The sequence below is a fragment of the Nyctereutes procyonoides genome, unplaced genomic scaffold (genome assembly GCF_905146905.1).
Source record: "Nyctereutes procyonoides isolate TBG_1078 unplaced genomic scaffold, NYPRO_anot_genome, whole genome shotgun sequence".
In the NCBI taxonomy this organism is placed as follows: Eukaryota; Metazoa; Chordata; class Mammalia; order Carnivora; family Canidae; genus Nyctereutes; species Nyctereutes procyonoides.
Window position 1 is genome coordinate 61877149 of NW_026575049.1, and position 10860 is coordinate 61888008.

Here is a 10860-nt window from a genome sequence, read left to right on the forward strand (position 1 = left end):
GGACGCTCCTGCCCCAGCTGAGCAGATCAGCGGCCCCGCCCCGGAGCCTCCAGGCCCTGCAGACGGAGAGCTCTGTAGTCACTGCGGGAGCTGACTCCAGGGCTCCAGAGCTGGCTGCCACTGGGGTTGTTCCTCCTGGGACCTCACGGGGTAAACAACCCCCACTGTGCCCTGCACCACGCAGGGGGCAGCGCTAACACCTGAAAATCAGCACAGCAGGCCCCTCCCCCAGAAGACCAGCTAGACGGACAGTTCCAGGGGAAGTCAAGGGACTTAAAGTCTACAGAATCAGAAGATACTCCCCCGTGTTTTTGTTTTGTTTTGTTTTGTTTTGTTTGCTTTTTGATTTGTTTGCTTCCCCTACCCCCCTTTTTTCCCCTTTCTTTTTCTTTCTCTTTTTCTTCTCTTTTTTCTCTTTTTTTCTTCCTTTTTTCTTTTTCTCTTTTCTTTCCTTCTTTCTCTCCTCTCTTTTTCTCCTTTTCCCAATACAACTTGTTTTTGGCCACTCTGCACTGAGCAAAATGACTAGAAGGAAAACCTCACCTCAAAAGAAAGAATCAGAAACAGTCCTCTCTCCCACAGAGTTACAAAATCTGGATTACAATTCAATGTCAGAAAGCCAATTCAGAAGCACTATTATACAGCTACTGGTGGCTCTAGAAAAAAGCATAAAGGACTCAAGAGACTTCATGACTGCAGAATTTAGATCCAATCAGGCAGAAATTAAAAATCAATTGAATGAGATGCAATCCAAACTAGAAGTCCTAACTACAGGGTTAATGAGGTGGAAGAACGAGTGAGTGACATAGAAGACAAGTTGATGGCAAAGAGGGAAACTGAGGAAAAAGGAGACAAACAATTAAAAGACCATGAAGATAGATTAAGGGAAATAAATGACAGCCTGAGGAAGAAAAACCTACATTTAATTGGGGTTCCCGAGGGCGCCGAAAGGGACAGAGGGCCAGAATATGTATTTGAACAAATACTAGCTGAAAACTTTCCTAATCTGGGAATGGAAACAGGCATTCAGATCCAGGAAATAGAGAGATCCCCCCCCTAAAATCAATAAAAACCATTCAACACCTCGACATTTAATAGTTAAGCTTGCAAATTCCAAAGATAAAGAGAAGATCCTTAAAGCAGCAAGAGACAAGAAATCCCTGACTTTTATGGGGAGGAGTATTAGGGTAACAGCAGACCTCTCCACAGAGACCTGGCAGGCCAGAAAGGGCTGGCAGGATATATTCAGGGTCCTAAATGAGAAGAACATGCAACCAAGAATACTTTATCCAGCAAGGCTCTCATTCAAAATGGAAGGAGAGATAAAGAGCTTCCAAGACAGGCAGGAACTGAAAGAATATGTGACCTCCAAACCAGCTCTGCAAGAAATTTTAAGGGGGACTCTTAAAATTCCCCTTTAAGAAGAAGTTCAGTGGAACAATCCACAAAAACAAGGACTGAATAGATATCATGATGACACTAAACTCATATCTCTCAATAGCAACTCTGAACGTGAACGGGCTTAATGACCCCATCAAAAGGCGCAGGGTTTCAGATTGGATAAAAAAGCAGGACCCATTTTTTGCTGTCTACAAGAGACTCATTTTAGACAGAAGGATGACTGCAGCCTGAAAGTAAAAGGTTGGAAAACCATTTACCATTCGAATAGTCCTCAAAAGAAAGCAGGGGTAGCCATCCTTATATCAGATAAACTAAAATTTACCCCGAAGACTGTAGTGAGAGATGAAGAGGGACACTATATCATACTTAAAGGATCTATCCAACAAGAGGACTTAACAATCCTCAATATATATGCCCCGAATGTGGGAGTTGCCAAATATATCAATTAATAACCAAAGTGAAGAAATACTTAGATAATAATACACTTATACTCAGTGACTTCAATCTAGCTCTTTCTATACTCGATAGGTCTTCTAAGCACAACATCTCCAAAGAAACAAGAGCTTTAAATGATACACTGGACCAGATGGATTTCACAGATATCTACAGAACTTTACATCCAAACTCAACTGAATACACATTTTCTCAAGTGCACATGGAACTTTCTCCAGAATAGACCACATACTGGGTCACAAATCGGGTCTGAACCGATACCAAAAGATTCAGATCGTCCCCTGCATATTCTCAGACCATAATGCCTTGAAATTAGAAGTAAATCACAACAAGAAGTTTGGAAGGACCTCAAACATGTGGAGGTTAAGGACCATCCTGCTAAAAGATGAAAGGGTCAACCAGGAAATTAAGGAAGAATTAAAAAGATTCAGGGAAACTAATGAGAATGAAGATACAACCGTTCAAAATCTTTGGGATGCAGCAAAAGCAGTCCTAAGGGGGAAATACATCGCAATACAAGCATCCACTCAAAAACTGGAAAGAACTCAAATACAAAAGATAACCTCACACGTAAAGGAGCTAGAGAAAAAACAGCAAATAGATCCTACACCCAGGAGAAGAAGAGAGTTAATAAAGTTTCAAGCAGAACTCAACGAAATTGAGACCAGAAGAACTGTGGAACAGATCAACAGAACCAGGAGTTGGTTCTTTGAAAGAATTAATAAGATAGATAAACCATTAGCCAGCCTTATTAAAAAGAAGAGAGAGAAGACTCAAATTAATAAAATCATGAATGAGAAAGGAGAGATCACTACCAACACCAAGGAAATACAAATGATTTTAAAAACATATTATGAACAGCTCTACGCCAATAAATTAGGCAATCTAGAAGAAATGGACGCATTCCTGGAAAGCCACAAACTACCAAAACTGGAACAGGAAGAAATAGAAAACCTGAACAGGCCAATAACCAGGGAGGAAATTGAAGCAGTCATCAAAAACCTCCCAAGACACAAGAGTCCAGGGCCAGATGGCTTCCCAGGGGAATTCTATCAAACGTTTAAAGAAGAAACCATACCTATTCTACTAAAGCTGTTTGGAAAGATAGAAAGAGATGGAATACTTCCCAATTCGTTCTATGAGGCCAGCATCACCTTAATTCCAAAACCAGACAAAGACCCCACCAAAAAGGAGAATTACAGACCAATATCCCTGATGAACATGGATGCAAAAATTCTCAACAAGATACTAGCCAATAGGATCCAACAATATATTAAGAAAATTATTCACCACGACCAAGTAGGATTTATCCCCGGGACACAAGGCTGGTTCAACACTCGTAAAACAATCAATGTGATTCATCATATCAGCAAGAGAAAAACCAAGAACCATATGATCCTCTCATTAGATGCAGAGAAAGCATTTGACAAAATACAGCATCCATTCCTGATCAAAACTCTTCAGAGTGTAGGGATAGAGGGAACATTCCTCAACATCTTAAAAGCCATCTACGAAAAAAAAAAAAGCCATCTACGAAAAGCCCACAGCAAATATCTCAATGGGGAAGCACTGGGAGCCTTTCCCCTAAGATCAGGAACAAGACAGGGATGTCCACTCTCACCACTGCTATTCAACATAGTACTGGAAGTCCTAGCCTCAGCAATCAGACAACAAAAAGACATTAAAGGCATTCAAATTGGCAAAGAAGAAGTCAAACTCTCCCTCTTCACCAATGACATGATACTCTACATAGAAAACCCAAAAGCCTCCACACCAAGATTGCTAGAACTCATACAGCAATTTGGTAGCGTGGCAGGATACAAAATCAATGCCCAGAAATCAGTGGCATTTCTATACACTAACAATGAGACTGAAGAAAGAGAAATTAAGGAGTCAATCCCATTTACAATTGCACCCAAAAGCATAAGATACCTAGGAATAAACCTAACCAAAGAGGTAAAGGATCTATACCCTAAAAACTATAGAACACTTCTGAAAGAAATTGAGGAAGACACAAGAGATGGAAAAATATTCCATGCTCATGGATTGGCAGAATTAATATTGTGAAAATGTCAATGTTACCCAGGGCAATTTACACGTTTAATGCAATCCCTATCAAAATACCATGGACTTTCTTCAGAGTTAGAACAAATTACTTTAAGATTTGTGTGGAATCAGAAAAGACCCCGAATAGCCAGGGGAATTTTAAAAAAGAAAACCATATCTGGGGGCATCACAATGCCAGATCTCAGGTTGTACTACAAAGCTGTGGTCATCAAGACAGTGTGGTACTGGCACAAAAACAGACACAGAGATCAATGGAACAGAATAGAGAACCCAGAAGTGGACCCTGAACTTTATGGTCAACTAATATTCGATAAAGGAGGAAAGACTATCCACTGGAAGAAAGTCTCTTCAATAAATGGTGCTGGGAAAATTGGACATCCACATGCAGAAGAATGAAACTAGACCACTCTCTTGCACCATACACAAAGATAAACTCAAAATGGATGAAAGATCTAAATGTGAGACAAGATTCCATCAAAATCCTAGAGGAGAACACAGGCAACACCTTTTTTGAACTCAGCCACAGCAACTTCTTGCAAGATACATCCACGAAGGCAAAAGAAACAAAAGCAAAAATGAACTATTGCGACTTCATCAAGATAAGAAGCTTCTGCACAGCAAAGGGTACAGTCAACAAAACTAAAAGACAACCTACAGAATGGGAGAAGATATTTGCAAATGACGTATCAGATAAAGGGCTAGTTTCCAAGATCTACAAAGAACTTATTAAACTCAACACCAAAGAAACAAACAATCCAATCATGAAATGGGCAAAAGACATGAAGAGAAATCTCACAGAGGAAGACATAGACATGGCCAACATGCACATGAGAAAATGCTCTGCATCACTTGCCATCAGGGAAATACAAATCAAAACCACAATGAGATACCACCTCACACCAGTGAGAATGGGGAAAATTAACAAGGCAGGAAACCACAAATGTTGGAGAGGATGCGGAGAAAAGGGAACCCTCTTGCACTGTTGGTGGGAATGTGAACTGGTGCAGCCACTCTGGAAAACTGTGTGGAGGTTCCTCAGAGAGTTAAAAATAGACCTGCCCTATGACCCAGCAATTGCACTGTTGGGGATTTACCCCAAAGATACAGATGCAGTGAAACGCCGGGACACCTGCACCCCGATGTTTATAGCAGCAATGGCCACAATAGCCAAACTGTGGAAGGAGCCTCGGTGTCCATCAAAAGATGAATGGATAAAGAAGATGTGGTTTATGTATACAATGGAATATTACTCAGCCATTAGAAATGACAAATACCCACCATTTGCTTCAACGTGGATGGAACTGGAGGGTATTATGCTGAGTGAAGTAAGTCAATTGGAGAAGGACAAACAGTGTATGTTCTCATTCATTTGGGGAATATGAATAATAGTGAAAGGGAATATAAGGGAAGGGAGAAGAAATGTGTGGGAATTATCAGAAAGGGAGACAGAACAAAAGACTCCTAACTTTGGGAAACGAACTAGGGGTGGTGGAAGGGGAGGAGGGCGGGGGGTGGGGGTGAATGGGTGACGGGCACTGAGGGGGGCACTTGACAGGATGAGCACTGGGTGTTATTCTGTATGTTGGTAAATTGAACACCAATAAAAATAAATTAAATAAATAAATAAATAAATAGAAACAAATTGAGCAGAAATTGTAATCTCAATGTAAAAATTAAAATATAATTGGGCAGCTTTCTATAGGAATATTAAACTTAAATTTAGAATAAAAAACCATCCTTGAAATAAAACTCAGACATCACTTAGTATCTTCCCATAGGAGTAGCTTATTGTACCAATTAGTTCATTGGATTAGGGAACAACTCAAATGTCAATAAATTGCCTTTAGAACCATTACAAATAAAAGAAATTAAAATCTGCAAAAAAAAATTCATGGAAACAAATCACAATGAAAACACAACTGTTCAAAACCTTTGGGATGCAGCAAAGGCAGTCCTAAGAGGGAAGTTATAGCAATACAAGCCTTTCTCAAGAAAAAAGAAAGGTCTCACAACATAACATTACACCTAAAGGAGCTTGAGGAAGAACAGCAAATAAAGACTAAACCCAGCAGGAGAAGAGAATTAATAAAGACTAGAACAGAAATCAATTATATAGAAACCAAAAGAACAGTAGAACAGTTCAACAAAACTAGGAGCTGGTTCTTTGAAAGAATTAATAAGATTGATAAACTCCTGGCCAAACCTATCAAAAAAGAAAAGGGAAAGGACACAAATAAATAAAATCATGAATGAAAGAGGAGAGATCACAACTAACACCGAAGAAATACAAGTAATTATAAGAACATATTATGAGCAACTATATACCAACAAATTAGGCAATCTGGAAGAAATGGATGCATTCCTAGAAACATATAAACTACCAAAACTGAAACAGGAAGAAATAGAAAACCTGAACAGACTCATAACCAGCAAGGAAATAGAAGCAATAATCAAAAATCTCTCAACAAACAAGAGTCCAGGGCCAAATGACTTCCCAGGAGAATTCTACCAAACGTTTAAAGAAGAATTAATACCTACTTGTCTGAAACTGTTTCAAAAAATAGAAATGGAAGGAAAACTTCTAAACTCTTTCTATAAGGCCAGCATTACCTTGATCCCAAGACCAGACAAAGACTCCACCAAAAAGGAGAAGTATCCCTGATAAACATGGATGCAAAAATTCTCACTAAGATATTAGCCAATAGGATCTAGCTGTACATTAAAAAGATTACTCACCACAACCAAGTAGGATTTATTCCTGGGCTTTAAGGGTGGTTCAACATCCACAAATCAATCAACATGATATACTACATTAATAAAAGGAAGGACAAGAACCATATGATCCTCTCAATAGATGTAAAAAAAAGCATATGACAAAGTATAGTATCCTTTCTTAAATCTCTTCACAGTGTAGGGATAGAGGGAACATATTGCAAATCCATATACAAAAAGCCTACAGCAAATATCATTCTTAATGGAGAAAACTGAGAGCTTTTCCCCTAATGTCAGGAACATGACAGGATGTCCACTATCACCACTGCTGTTCAGCATAGTTCCAGAAGTTCTAGTTCCAGCAATAAGACAACAAAAAGAAATAAAAGGCATCTGAATGAGCAAAGATGAAGTCAAACTCTCACTCTTGGCAGATGACATGATACTCTATGTGGAAAACCAAAAGACTCCACTCCAAAATTGTTAGAGCTCCTACAGGAGCTCAGCAAAGTGACAGGATATAAAATCAGTGCACAGAAATCAGTTGCATTTCTGTACACTAACAATGAGACAGAACAAAGAGAAATTAAGGAGTCAATCCCATTTACAGTTGCACCCAAAACCATAAGATACCTAGGAATAAACCTAACCAAAGAGGTAAAGCATCTGTACTCTGAAAACTTTAGAACTCAGGAAAGAAATTGAGGGAGACACAAATTGAAAAATGTTTCATACTCATGGATCAGAGGAACAAATACTGTTAAAATGTCTATGCTGCCTAGAGCAATCTATACACTCAATGCAATCGCTATCAAAATACCATCAACTTTTTTCACAGAGCTGGAATAAATAATCCTAAAATTTGTATGGAACCAGAAAAGACCCCCAAATAGCCAAAGGAATTTTGGAAAAGAAAACCAAAGCTGGCAGCATCACAATTTCAGACTTCTATAATATTACAAAGCTGTAGTGATCAACATAGTATGGTACTGGCACAAAAACAGACACAAAGCTCAATGGAACTGAATAGAGAACCCAGAAATGGACCCTCAACATTATGATCAACTAATCCTCAACAAAGCAGGAAAGAATATCTAATGGAAAAAAAGATATTCTCTTCAACGAATGATGTTGGGAAAATTGGACAGCCACATGCAGAAGAATGAAACTGGACCATTTTCTTACACCGTATACAAAAATAGACTCAAAATGGATAAAAGATCTAAATCAGAGACAGAAATCCATCAAAATCCTAGAGGAGAACACAGGGAGCAACCTCTGCGACCTCAGCTGCAGCAACTTCTTACTAGACATGTCTCCAAAAGCAAAGGAAACAAAGACAAAAAACAAACTATTGGGACCTCATCAGTATAAAACTTTTACACAACAAAGGAAACAGTTGACTTGACCAAAAGATAACCTACAGAATGGGAGAAAATATTTGCAAGTGTCTTATCAGATAACAGGCTAGTATCCAAAATCTAAAAAGAACTTATCAAACTTAATACCCAAAGAACAAACAAACCAATCAAGAAATGGGCGGAAGACATGAATAGGCCTCCAAAGAAGACATATAAATGGCCAACAGACACATGAGAAAATGCTCAACATCACTCAGCATCAGGGAAATACAAATCAAAACCACAATGAGAGACTATCTCACACTTGTCAGAAAGGCTAAAATTAACAAGTCAGGAAACGACAGATGTTGGCAAGGATGCAGAGAAAGGGGAACCCTCTTACATTGTTGCTGGGTGTGCAAGTTGGTGCAGACACTCTGGAAAACAGTATGGATGTTCCTCAAAAAGTTGAAAATAGAACTACCCTACACCCCAGCAATTGCACTACTAAATATTTACCCCAAAGATGCAAATGTAGTGATCTGAAGGGGCACCTGCACTCCAATGTTTATAGTGGCAGTGTCCATAATAGCCGAACTATGGAAAGAGCCCAGATGTCCATCAACAGATGAATGAATAAAGAAGATGTAGTAATATATATATATAATATATATATAATATATATACAATGAAATGCTACCCAGCCATAAAAATGATGAAATCTTGCCATTTGTAGCAATGTAGATAGAACTAGAGGGTATTATGCTAAACAAAATAAGTCAATCAGAGAAAGACAATTATATGATCTCATGCTTATGTGGAATTAAGAAACAAAACAGAGGATCATAGGGGAAGTGAGGGAAAAAATAAAATGATGAAATCAGAGAGGGAGACAAACTAAGAGACTCTTAATTTGGAGGTTGCTGGAGGGGAGGAGTGGGGCAAGGGAGTAACTGGGTAATGGACATTAGGGGGGCATTGGATGTAATATGCGCTGGGTGTTACACGACTGATGAATTACTGACCTCTACCTCTGAAACTAATGATACTCTATACATTAATTAATTGAACTTAAATTAAAAAATAATTTGAAAATAAAATCTTTTTAAAAAGAAACCAAAGAAGAATGATCATCACTATGCTAAAGCAAAGCTATCCTTGTCCCTTACTGCCAGGATTGACATATACTCCGTGGCACTGTGTATACAAATCTACCTTACACTGTATTAGACCTGAGGGGCACTTCTTTGATATGAAGCCTCTTTGAGAGAGAATCATCAGGGCCTAGCTTGTTTGTGTACATGCCAGAAGCACACATTGAAGAAAACTTGCAGTGGAATGGAGTCTGCTGTCCTCAGTTCAGAAGACAAAATTAGGAGTTGGAGCAGTACCGCAGCTAAAGAATTTGCTCCAAGATCTGAATTAATTTTCACCATCCCAACAGATAAAGGCTAATTTGATTCTGTAGCTATGAAAAATGAGCATGGAAGCATCCTTTGTAAAATACTTTGGAAATGTCCCTGATTTATTTAAAATGCCAGACACGCATGCAGCAACAAAATGCTATGACAAATCGTGACATAGACCCTAAAGAATTTTCACTGTCGCCTTTTGTGGAATCCGGAGCAGCAGCAGCAGCAATTCCTGGTAGGACTGTCTTTTCCTGCACTGTAACCGACACTGGACAAGGAAACTATCTACCTGATGGATTCAGGAAATCAAAGTAATAAAACTGCCAGTAACAATGCAGCCAAGTGATTAAACGATGGCTGGTTGAAAATTTAAACACCCTTTTTACTCATTAATCTCCAACTGCTAAAGACAAACAAAAAGCAAAATTAACATGATTGTAAACTAAGCACTTGCATCCTGCGGCTACCGTGTTAGCCTGCTGAGAAGGAATGGGCTGATCAAAGCTGGGGAGTCCGCAGAGAACCGTGGATAAGGGCTGCTTGGGGGGGGCGCACAGCCAGGATCCATTACCGCACCCGGTTCAGGAACAGGTGAGTACCGTAACTGATCTTGCCTTCAATTTGGAGAGAAGCGGGAAACCTACCCTCTCTGTCCACTGAGCTTATATGTTAATCCCCTGAGCTCTGGGAAGAAGTTTTTAAATTGGCATAAAGACTTTTTCTGTGCCATTCGGAACGTGTAGAGGAGAAAGAGTTGGGAGGGGCTGCTGAGGTCCCTAACTTCAGTCAGTTAAGCCGCCTCTCCGGAAAGCTGTTGATTGCCACCTTGCTTGGCTTGACGCATCTAAGCTCACAGAGCAAAGGCTCCTCCAATGAAGCTAGAAGGGTTTTTTTGTTTTGTTTTGTTTTGTTTTGTTGTTGTTTGTTTTTATTTTATTTTTTGTTGTTGTTGTTGTTTGTTTTTAACACAAGAAAATACTTGGAGATGCTGGGGTCCTCACCCGGCAAACATAAACCATGAAAATCCAGATACTTGGAATTGGAGTTGCTTTCTGGAGCAAACTCATCTAATTAATGGACTCATTAATTGCTTAAAGCATATCCAGGACTTCACATATTATTCTAGATACAGAAACATGAATAGGCACCTGCCTGGTCCTTTCTTTGCACCAAATTCATATTTAAAAAAAAAGATAAATTGTACAAACAAAATATCTGCATTGGCAATAGAAATGTCACATCAGAAACATTGAGGATTTACACTAAAACTCAGTGCTGAATGAATGGGGTAGCAAAACAAAGTCGAACCACAGAAAGCAATCTTTTCTTCTACAAGGAGGCAACAAATTGTGTGTGGAAGCAGAAGATGCTAGAAGGTGTCCTCTGACACCTCTAAGATGGTGCCTCCGTGATAGAAGGCTGAAAGCAAAGCGGTTTGAGAGGCCTGTTAGAAAGGGTAATGATTGGATTTCCCT